General features: G+C 40.9%; 1 protein-coding gene and 1 long non-coding RNA gene across 2 annotated transcripts in view; one reads left to right on the plus strand and one right to left on the minus strand.

Moving 5' to 3' along the window:
• The window catches only part of tnfaip8l1 (tumor necrosis factor, alpha-induced protein 8-like 1), an 18,219-nt gene that overhangs the window by 1,350 nt on the left and 5,987 nt on the right, over positions 1-10,882 (plus strand). The window lies entirely within an intron of this gene.
• LOC109967470 (uncharacterized) lies at positions 8,470-10,841 on the minus strand. The gene is made up of 3 exons (XR_002275938.1): positions 10,559-10,841; positions 9,108-9,207; positions 8,470-8,993 (listed from the first exon to the last, which is right to left on the minus strand). It is a non-coding gene; the product is annotated as an uncharacterized LOC109967470 (long non-coding RNA).

Genomic DNA, 10,882 nt, shown 5'->3' on the forward strand with positions numbered 1-10,882 from the left:
CCTGCTGGTATAAACACCCCATAAACCTTCTTGTTCCAGTGTAAACTAGGGTGAAGACATGTTTTGCAAACACTGATGTGCTCTGTAACACTTTGCTGTGTTTACATTGTACAGCTGCTCCCAGAACAAGGCTGGAGTGTGGATGAATAGCTTCAGTGTGCAGCCAGGGCTCTGGCAGGTAGCAGTACACATTATCATGCACAGCCTCAGCAGACATGTCAAATGAATTATGGCCTTGGATTAGGATTTGAAGTTGCCTCTCTCCTTGCATTAGCAATGTCAGTGGTGAAATGAATTGGTGTTTTCTTTTTTTAAATTACTGTGTTGTATTTACCAGGGCTTCCTTTGTGTCTTTGTTGTTAGTAGCAGCAGCAGATGACAACTAGTGAGCTGAGCGATAATTGTAGGACTCAGTTTCAATATCTATTGTGCAGTGACTTGAGAGTTTTCAGGTCGCTTCATTGTATTCACACCTTTTAGATTAAAATTGCCATTTTTGTTCATCAGTCAAAACTCAGTAACCCATAATGACAAAGTGAAAACATGTTAGATGTGCAAATTTATTAAAAAGTACTCTGATGCTTTGCTTGCAATCCAGACTGTGGTCAGGTGTATTGTGATTGCTTTAATTACCATTGAGATGAGTCTACATGTGTCCATCTTGAATCCCCTTGTGGCAAATTGAATTGATTAGTTAGCAAGGCACACAACTGTATAGCTTGTAAGGTCTCACAAATTCACACAGCATGTCAGGACAAAATCAAGCTATGAAGGTCCACTCTCTCTGGACTGTCATGAAAAATTATGGCAAGGCAAAAATAAAAAAAATAAAAAACTTTTTAAACCCGAGCGTGTTCCCTGGAGCACAGTGGCCTCAATAATTGTAAAATGAGAGGTTTGGAACCACCAGGAACCTTCCTAGAGTTGACTGTCCAGCTAAGTTGAATAATTGGGCATGAAGAGCCATGGTCAGGGAGGTAACCAAGAGCCCACTGGTCGCTCTTTCAGAGCTTCAGAAGTCCTCTACAGAGATGGGAGAGCCTGCTGGAAGGACACCCGTTTCTCCATCAATAAGGCTTTTATGACAGCTTGTCTGTAGTTTGCCAAATAGCATTTGAAACACACTGAGAGCATGAGAAAAGAGATTTTCTGCTCTGAGGCAAAAATGTAGCCCTTTGAACTCCCAAGTGCTGTGTCTGGCACTGCAGCGGGGACAGGAAGGCTGGTCAGAATTGCAGCAAAACACACAGAGGTCCTTGACCTGAGACTGCAGTGACAGATAACCTTTCAGTATGACAGTGACCAAAAGCATACAACCAAGACAACAGTGGAGTCGCTTCAGAAAAAGTCTCTGACTGTCCTTGAAAGACCCAGCCAAAGCCCAGAGCATCTGTGGAGAAATGTGAAGATGGCAGATGGCAGTTCACAGACGCTTTTCGTCCAATCTAACAGACCTTGAGAGGATCTGTGAGGAAGAATGCGATAAACTGCCCATATCAAGGTATGCAAAGCTTGTAGAGTCTTAACCGAGAAGACTGAAGCTGTTTTTGCTGCCAAAGAGGCTTCTAAAGGTCTGAATAGGTTTGTAAATGAGCGCCTTCAGCTTTTGATTTTTAATAAATTAGCAAAAATTCTAAAACAATGTTTTCACTTTGACATTATGTGTTATTGAAACTAGACTGATGGCAAGTTTTATTCATTTAAAATGAAATATACAGCACCATAAAGCCGAAAATATGAAGGGGTCTGAATTCTTCCTGAAGTCACTGTACATATGATATCAACCATTATCATATGTTAAGATGGAGGCTTAGACTAATAATCTAGATATGATAAAGGTAATCAGTTTTCAGAAAATGAGTTGCCAACTAATTTGATAATTAATCGTAAAAATACTTGTCAGTTGTGAAGATTTGCTGCTTTCCCTGTTTCATATCCTTGGACTGCTGTTGGATAATTGGCAGACTGAAGGTGTCTCCTTGGTAATTGTGATGGGCATTTTCACACCTTTGTCTGAAATTATTACAAGCTAAATCCATGGCTTTCAACTGTCTTTGACATGTGACCCCTTAAAAAAAAGAAGAAGAAATTCTTCATTGCAAATTGAGTTTTGGACTGTTTGTTAGAAAAATAAACAATCCAAAGGCACCAAGCTTTAGAGTCATGACTCACTTTTCCCTATTTTCTGGCATTTTGGTGTTTAACAGATTGATTGGTCAGTCAATATGATAATTGATAACAACAATAATAGTTAGTTCCAGCTCTGAAATAATGAAACTGGCATCCATCACATTTGGCAATGTGGACATTTAGTGAAAGAGCAAAACAGTGCAACAGAAGTACAGTTAAAGTCCATTTGTTTTAGATTTCATGCATGACTAGTTTTAATGAGTATTTGCCATTCTTCATTAATCATAGCTTTGTGCTCACAGCAGCTTTATCATTGTTTCAGCACAATATGATCCTGAAGACAATAAATAATAGTGTACAATAATTGCCCAGCAGGGTTAAGCGGAGGCTGGCGAGCCTCATCAATGCATTTTTCAGTGTAACTGTATCTGTGCGGATCCCCTCCTCTGCATGTCTTTTAGAGCAGGACAATTCAGTCACGTTGCCAAACATTCCCCATGCAGTATTATTAAGGGCAGAGCTTGAAAACTGCAGCACTAATGCCAGAGACACTCGTTTCTGCTTAAGGGAATCCATGGTAACTCACTGACAAGACAAGAGAGGTGTTTGACCTGCTTTTACTAGGCTGCAAAGTTCAGCCGAGCACGCAGGTGGCTTCCAGTTTCCCTGGAAACCCGAAAACACTCGGGGCATGTGACCTTGTCTGAAAGAGCAGAGCCGCGTGACCTGCAAATATCATGGCATTGTTTGAGATGGAGAGATTGAGGGATGGTGGTATCTGCCAATGGACTGGATGCATTGGGAGACCCCACCTTGAGAGAGCTCTAACAGTTACATTTGTGTCCTCCCATCTGTTTTCATTGATCTCCATCTCTGCTGGTCTTGCAATCAACCACACTGGTATTTGCCACTCGCATTAACACACTGACTTAACAAATTACACTCTCTGGGCTAGAGGTGAGGAAAATTAGTCATGCGCCTTGCTCTTAGGGTGGCCTTAATTAAAATGTCATAGGCCCAGACATCAGTCATAGCTCAGGCGCCAGTTAGTACCTTAATTATGTCCTGCGTTATTTGCAGTGCTGTTAAAATGCTAATTATATTGTAAATAATATGTAATTAAAACTTGGACATTGCTGTCCAAGTCCCATGAGCGTGGATTAGTCTGGTATTCTTGATTGTTCTTTCACTTTTCACAGATCTGTTATTCAAAATCAGCTCAGCTGTAACCATAAAACAGCTACCCACTTATTATGAATTTTAATGCTAGAACAAATGTTGTTAGTGAGTGCCGTGTTGGCCCCCAGGCAGTGCAGCAACTACTGTATCCCCAGCCTTATTGCACAAGTATAACACTGACTGATGTTCCTAAATGAACTCCATCAGCTCACAGTCACTGTCTCTCACTGTATGTGCTGATAGTCCCACAACTCTGCCTGAACCTGCTGCCAATTCCATTTAGCCTCCAGTCTATTTTAGTTCAAATCAGCAGGCTGAATTATTAATCCCCAATACATTATATGCCGATGTGTTAATTATTAATTGCTCAGCAGGCTGTGATCTGAGAAAACCGTTGGGGGTAGAGTAGGATCGGGCACGGTGTGTGAGGGAAAGGCATTGATTGCCGCCTCTCTCAGCTGATCTGGTCCAGTCTTCACAGATGACGCCTGTGTGGGAAGATGAGAGATGTAACCGTCATACAAAAATGCACCCAAGGCATGTGTGTAATATGCAGCCATATATGCATTGCATCTGTTCTGGATGCAATTATGGCTCACACGTCGGAGTCGGTAAAGTAGATGAGTGTGTGTCTGCAACATATACAGTTGTTAACGTTCACAATGTTCCCAGCACAAGCTGTCTTATTAGCAGACAGTCCCTCCTTGGTTATGTAACTTCTCAAGAGAGGAGCGAGAGAGACACTACAGAAGTTGATGAAAGATGAAATTGCAGCATTGAGTTGTCCTGAAATCCTGCTGCTGAGAGGCTCCTGTTGTACAGCTCATTTGAGTGGTTGTCCTCTGAACACAAAGCAGGGACGTACCTTATATAACAACCAGAATTGTCTATTGTTTTCAAAGACAGATTATGTCATACAGTTGAGGCGGATTTGTGGAGAAAGAAGTTTTCTCATTTAAGTTTTCCCAATAACAGCTCATTATAATGACATCAGTAATGTCGTGATGAATGGTCACAATCAAGAAGTTGTTTTTTTTTTGTTTGTTTTTTTTTTGTCCAAGCTTTCTCTCAGGCCTCCACAATTTTCAGGTTTTTTTTTTTCTTTTCTAGCAACAGTGCAATGTTGTGAGGCTTTTATTTGAACTGGCTTTGGGAAAGTAGTCCTGTAGATGTTCTGATTTTCACAAGTTGGGTGTTTTTTTAACTTATAGTTTACTCATGGGAGTTCTACCAAAAGGCAGCAAGGCAAATACAATATATCAGGACTATGTACACAATACAGCATCAGCCAATGCAGCTCAATAGCCCTACAATAAATGCAATCTTTATGATACTTATCATGGTTTGTTTTGTTAGTGCCCTGTCAGAGAGATGTTGCATCCACTCTGTTACTGCTTGACTCTAGCCTGTTGCACCGTGTTTATTATATTGCTGATCCACAAATGTTGGAAATGCACCGAAAGACAACTGCACCACTAATACTGAACTCCAAAACTAGCATGAAGTTGACTAGAGCTGAAATGACTGGTAACTCAAATAGTTTGATAAATCAGAAATTGCTTCTTTCTTTTTTTTTTTACAAAACTATTTTCTGACACTTTGAGGACCAAAAGATTAATCAAGAAAACATTTAAATCAACAACTGTCAGCAGTGTTTCACAAACATTTTCCAGTGGTACTTTTTTATTGCACAGCTTTTGTACAGAAGTGTATTAACAGCTGCAGATGGTGCTGTTATTGTGTCTGTATTGGTCATCTCATCTCTTTGGGTACTTTTCAAAATATGTGTTTATTCAATCTAGAGCCTAGTTGATTGACAGAAAAGAAACCTACATCAGTTTTTATAATTAAGTATTTTTTAAAAGAAGGAAAAAAATCCTCCAAATCTTTCACAGCTGTCAGTATTTGGTGATTTTTCTGATTCTTCCATGATGCTTGACTGTATCTGTGGGTTTTGAACTATGTTCAGATAAAAGAGGTAGATTAAATATGTCACCTTAGGCATTTGGAAATCAACTTAGTCTTTGAGCGGTTTTAAGCTTTTAAAGAAAGTCTGATTATGGCATTTACCGTTTATTTGACACTTGAAAGAGCAGGAGAGAGGAGACGGGGAGCAATAGAAAGGGATGGACATACGGTAAAGGTAATGGACTGGACTCAGATTGGGGATGTCTCAGGTATATGCTATTGGTACAGTTGTTATATGGTGTGTTGGACCTCTGGGTCATCCCGACTTCTGCTTTTTAAAACATGAAGGACTAAAATCAAGAAAAAAATCTTGTATTTCTTGTATCTGGAAAATGTTAATTAAATCTCTAAATATTTTTTACTATATATATTATATAATATTTTAAATACAGATGTCTGTCCAGAAGGTTAGAGTAAACTGTTAATCCCTACAAATACAGAGCTGCTCTGAGTAATCGGCTTCATCTGAAAGCAGCAAAAATTGTTTCTGCTGATGGAGTTGTCTCTTTCAGGGTCACGGTGCCCCAGTCCATGTGACTAGTGATCCCTAAAGAGCGTAAAAGTCGTGACATTTTCTGCTGCCATCAACCAATCACTTGAAAGATGGAGTGTCATGGAAAGTTCCGCAATCTTTGCCAAAGCTTTTTTTAGCAATTTGTGGTGGCCAAGCACCATAGAAACACATTTGTTTTTATTGGTTTACTCTCTACGCTGGCTGTTATCACTAGCCAGCAAGCTCTCTAGTTTGGCAGTAGGTATGAGAGGGCTGATATTTTGGGTGTCGTGGCCTCTGCTTCCTCATGAGGCATGATGGCATGTGTTGGAGTGGGTGGAAGAACCAGGTGTATCCAATTTCTGTTCCTTTTCTCACCTGTCATACCACAGCTTTGGTTTGACTCCTGCATCCTGGATCCTGCTCAATGCCCCTCTGAAAACCTAATGTCAATATGAACAGCCCAAAGGCAAAATCATGTTCATGTCAAGTAGCATGTGTGCAGTGTCTCTGGCAACTCCAGGATGTCCTTTATGAGCCGGTGAGTCAATACAGGTGATAAATATTGCAGCAAGTTAATCATTTTTAGATGTCCTAGGAACTATCTGCGAAACATTCACGGTTCCCAGCTTCTCAAATATGAAGATTTTCAGAGTTATTTTTCCGATTTACAAGACTCTGAATTTCCAGTCTGGGAGTTCTCAACTGTAGGACACAAGAATTTTTGAAGTTGTTCTCTTGAGCTGCGTGCAGTTTCAGAAAATTGTATAGTAAAAAAAAAATGTCAATCACAATTTCAAAGGATGAACCTAGTTCGCCCCTAATCACCATTTTGTAGTTTTAGTATCAGTCCAGCAAAAGGCTGATGCCTGTGCGAGATGACGGCAGATGTTGAATGTCTGTGTACCTGCTAGCCGGTACTCACATCTTCTAAATTAAATTACCATTGCAGGTGTGCTGTGTAGATTATTTACACAGTGCTTCTGCTGTAGGTTGTAGGCTCAGGTTTTTAGAACTAATCTGAAAACATCTGATTCTGTTCACACATCTGTGAAAAGATCAGATCTGAGTCTCTTGTAGGGAAGTGTGGAAGTTCCAAATCCTGCAGTTCCTCAAACTGTCACTTGAGGCTGGCTCAAAAGGGAATCAATCCCCATAGACTCCCAGCCTGGTACAAAAACAGTTTTGGTCTCTATAGCTAATTTCCTCTTCCGTGACAATTAAAACGGTTGTGGGTTTTTTGTTTGTTTGTTTTTTGTAACCTGCCTGTTGAAATTATATTGAGGCTAAAAGTTGTACATGAATTAAGGGTGTGGGCACTTTGAGTGACAGGTGAGAGGGTTCTGTCACAGGTGGCTAGCTGCTATCTGTCTAACTAGCTTCACTCACGCTCCACCTCTTTACCCTTTTTGGATTAGCTGTAGCAAGTGGAGTGAAGCATTACCAAGACGGTGATGGCCAGACTTCAGCTTCACAACCCTTCTTCAGAAAAACAACGGGTGATGTCACCGTGGGTTTGTCCATCTTTTATATTCAGTCAGTGGTCTGAACGTGGCATCAATGTCAGTCTCAAAGTTCTTGACAAAGGCCACGTTATAGAAACACAAAATGAGAATGACAGTTGATAGGAGTTGCCATCCCGCTCTTTGCTCAAATTTAGGATAAGCTTTTGACTAAAGTGCCCCCAATACAGACATCAGCTTTAACTGCCCTGAAATCCAGAGAGGCAAAGCAAATGAAATCGGGATAATAAAGGGCTTATACAGCTTCATCCGACCCTGCATCAACAATCCTCCAAGGACTAGAGAGGATACATAGGTTATTTCTTCATCATCACAGCCCCTTTTTACACCAGCCTGGCTGTCACACAGGCTTGACAGGGCTGTTTACACCTGTGAGAGTGAGAGCAAGTCCCCGGGTACATTACCCAGTCTCCCCCTGTGTCACAAGACATCCATCCAACCCTGTGTAGGGTCTGGTTTCATTTCCATGAGTCATGTTTGTTGAGCTTTTGTATACTTGTCTTTGTGAGGGAATGCATTCTGGCTTGTTCCGAGCGAGCTGATGACTTAGTAGCTCGTCTAACTGCCATAATGATACTGTGGAGCTGCTGGCTGCTGCAGTCTGCCTTTGTTTTTCCATTTTATTTTCAGCAGCTCTGCAAGCCAGGCCTATCAGCAATGTGTGTGCATACATGTGTGAAGATGTTTGTGTGATTTCTGTGTGCTGTGATAACTATGGATTATGTAATTTAAAACACCACCCAGCATTGTTTGCTGTTGTAATGTCTTGTTCCACCGTAAATACATAAAAATTCTGACACTATTGCAACATAGTGCCAGGCTGTCCCTTAGCAATGGACGTCACGGGCCTTTTAGATTTGACACCAACTACTCTCATGCTGCAAAGTCACCCAAAATAAATCCTTAGTCAAAGGCCTTTTCATCACTTTTGAAGACTTATCCCTTGAGGACCTTTTTTTAATTTTTTTATAAAATCTTAAGTTTACTCACCTTGGAGAAATGTATTGTAAGTGAAGTGGGAGCCACCGTGAGGAACGCCCTCCATCCTCAAGATAAAGTGTGTCAGGGTTTGTTATGTCACTACTCAGCTCTGAATCAGACCTCAGACAGACAATCCTAAGTACCAGCACATTTAAGGTTTTTGAATTCATACATATGAAAGACAAACATGTTTCCCTTTTTTATTCTTTTTTCCCCTCCTCTCTTTTGGTTCAGAGGTTGACCGCTATGATGGCTGTGGTCCCAGAAAAGAGTGGAATTTAATGAGCACTATGAAGTTTCCCTTCAGTCTTTGACAGGGGCTTCTTTTCATAATGTGCCCATTATCCATTTGCACTTTTCTGGATTTCTAAAGATCCATCAGCAGGGGCGTGGAGAGGGGGGTAAATCCTGACTTGCTTTAAGTGTTGCAATAAGCAATTTCTCTTCCCGAGGCTGACCATCATGATCAGAGGGTGACATCAGGACTAAGTGATTGTTTTCAGCTGCCACTCAAAGAGAAAGTTCTGTTGTTTTTTTTCCAGTCTGATCATTCATCTTTCTCCTTGTTATCTATTTCACACACATTGCATCAGAGAAGGATTTTCTCTTACAAGTGCAGCTTGACAAGTTTAGAGTTACAATTGTGGTGAAACAGTCAATAGGGATCTGCCAGTGATCCTAGGTGAGCACAGCAAGAAGCCAGATTAAATGTCCAGCACCTGCAACATAAGAGAGAATAAAACTAGGTTCAACACTGGAGAGTACATAAACGACCTCCCATCCAACACCTACATTTCCCCAACATTTCAGGATTGATATACAACACACCCCACCTTTTTCCCTCTCTATCTCTCTGCCTCTGACTTTGCTGTCTCTCTCCTCGTGTCTCCTGCCTGGGAAGCATCCTGCTCTCCAAGGAGTCTTATTGATATTCTTGGAGAAGCATTGCAGAGAGAGAAAGGAATAAAAGTCACACACTGTAGCAGCAGATGCACTGGCTTCTAGTACAAACAACAGAAAATATCACCACTGACCTAGCAGGCATATGTCACTGCTCATTTTGTCTGCTGCTTTAATAGCAACCCTCCTGCTTGGGATTTTATTGTTCTCCAGCACGCTGATAGGCAAATTGCCAGTCATACAGTTGAGATTTAGGGTTACTTTCATGTGGAGGAATATTGTATAAAGATTAATCCACTGCTGTGATATGAATGGGATACTCTGCTTAAATATAATTATTTTGTTTTCACTGTGGTACTCACCTGTTAGACTATGTTTAGCATATCAGTGACAGGGAAATGTATCAAGGAAATAAATTCTGACTGTTGAGCCAGTTTTTATTTTTTCCCTCACTGAGGTGAAAAAATGTTTTACTTATTTGCATATATATTTCTTTAGTTCAGAGTAAGGCAGTGTATCATTTTTGTCATACTGGTTCCTATGAGTTTGGGCCCAATGCCAAGAGAAAACCTTTTTTTTTCTTTGTTACTGTAAGTTAAGTAATTGCACGTACAGTATGTCAGTGTTATGCTCTGCACTGACTTTGAAAGATCAATTTAGTTAACTAAATGGGAAGAAATAGCAGCTTAGTTCTGCAGGAGACTAAAAGTCTACAGACAGTACTGGGAATGAATCACTGCCTTAAGGTTAACTGGAACAGTTAGATCAACAGTTGACTGACAGAAAATATGTTTAAGGGGACGCTTAAAATGACGCAGCCACACTGGATGGTGACATCATCTGGCACAGGTGCTGCGTTAACTGGTCACTACTGGAGATGGTTGGAATGTGGACACCCACAGGAAGAAGACTCTGTTTACCTTATTACCATGTGCATTCACTGCGGTTCACTATCAAATTTGGGCCACAGTTACAAATATGCCATAACGACATGCCATTTGCTTCCATTATTAAACTATTGGATGATAAACTGTACTTTTTATCTATCAGTGCCAACACACTGGTGGTAGAAATGAGTGCTAATGTAGAATAGGCTACATTAGCAGCATGGCTAATCAAAGCACAATGGAAACTCCGGGATTGTAAATGTGAATGATGCCCCTCAATATCAACTCCTCACAACGTGGCCATATCATACATGCCTACAACACTCCCTCTTTGTGTTTTACCACGCTCAGTATGAATAGCCGCTAACACAGTTATCAAACAACAAGTCTGCAGCCATGCCGGCAGCTCTGTGGTGCCGACTTGAGCTAAATGCACATGCTAACATACTCGTAGTGACAGTGCTAGCATGTTGATGTTTAGCAAGTGTAATATTTACCGTGTTCACAGTGCTAGCAATGCTAATGTTTGCTAATTACCATGAAGCAGAAAGTGCATTAGCATCTCTTCACTTTTATACATTTCTCTGCTCTGGTATTGTAAGGCAGATTAGCAAAACAGCCTGTTTATCTCTGCTGCCAGGTTATCCTTGGAGATCTGTGAAGGTTAGAGAGGGCGTGCACAGGAAAAGAGATTCATTTTCCTTTTCTGTAAAAGAATGTATAAATCTGGAGAAGTGACCTGCAGAGCCCACTGAGAAGCCGTTGCTGAAATGATGTGGCATGCTGTGGGCCTGCCTTATTTGAGAGGGGAGGGGATGTGA

This window comes from Monopterus albus, unplaced genomic scaffold, assembly GCF_001952655.1.
Source record: "Monopterus albus unplaced genomic scaffold, M_albus_1.0 scaffold129.1, whole genome shotgun sequence".
Classification (NCBI taxonomy): domain Eukaryota; kingdom Metazoa; phylum Chordata; class Actinopteri; order Synbranchiformes; family Synbranchidae; genus Monopterus; species Monopterus albus.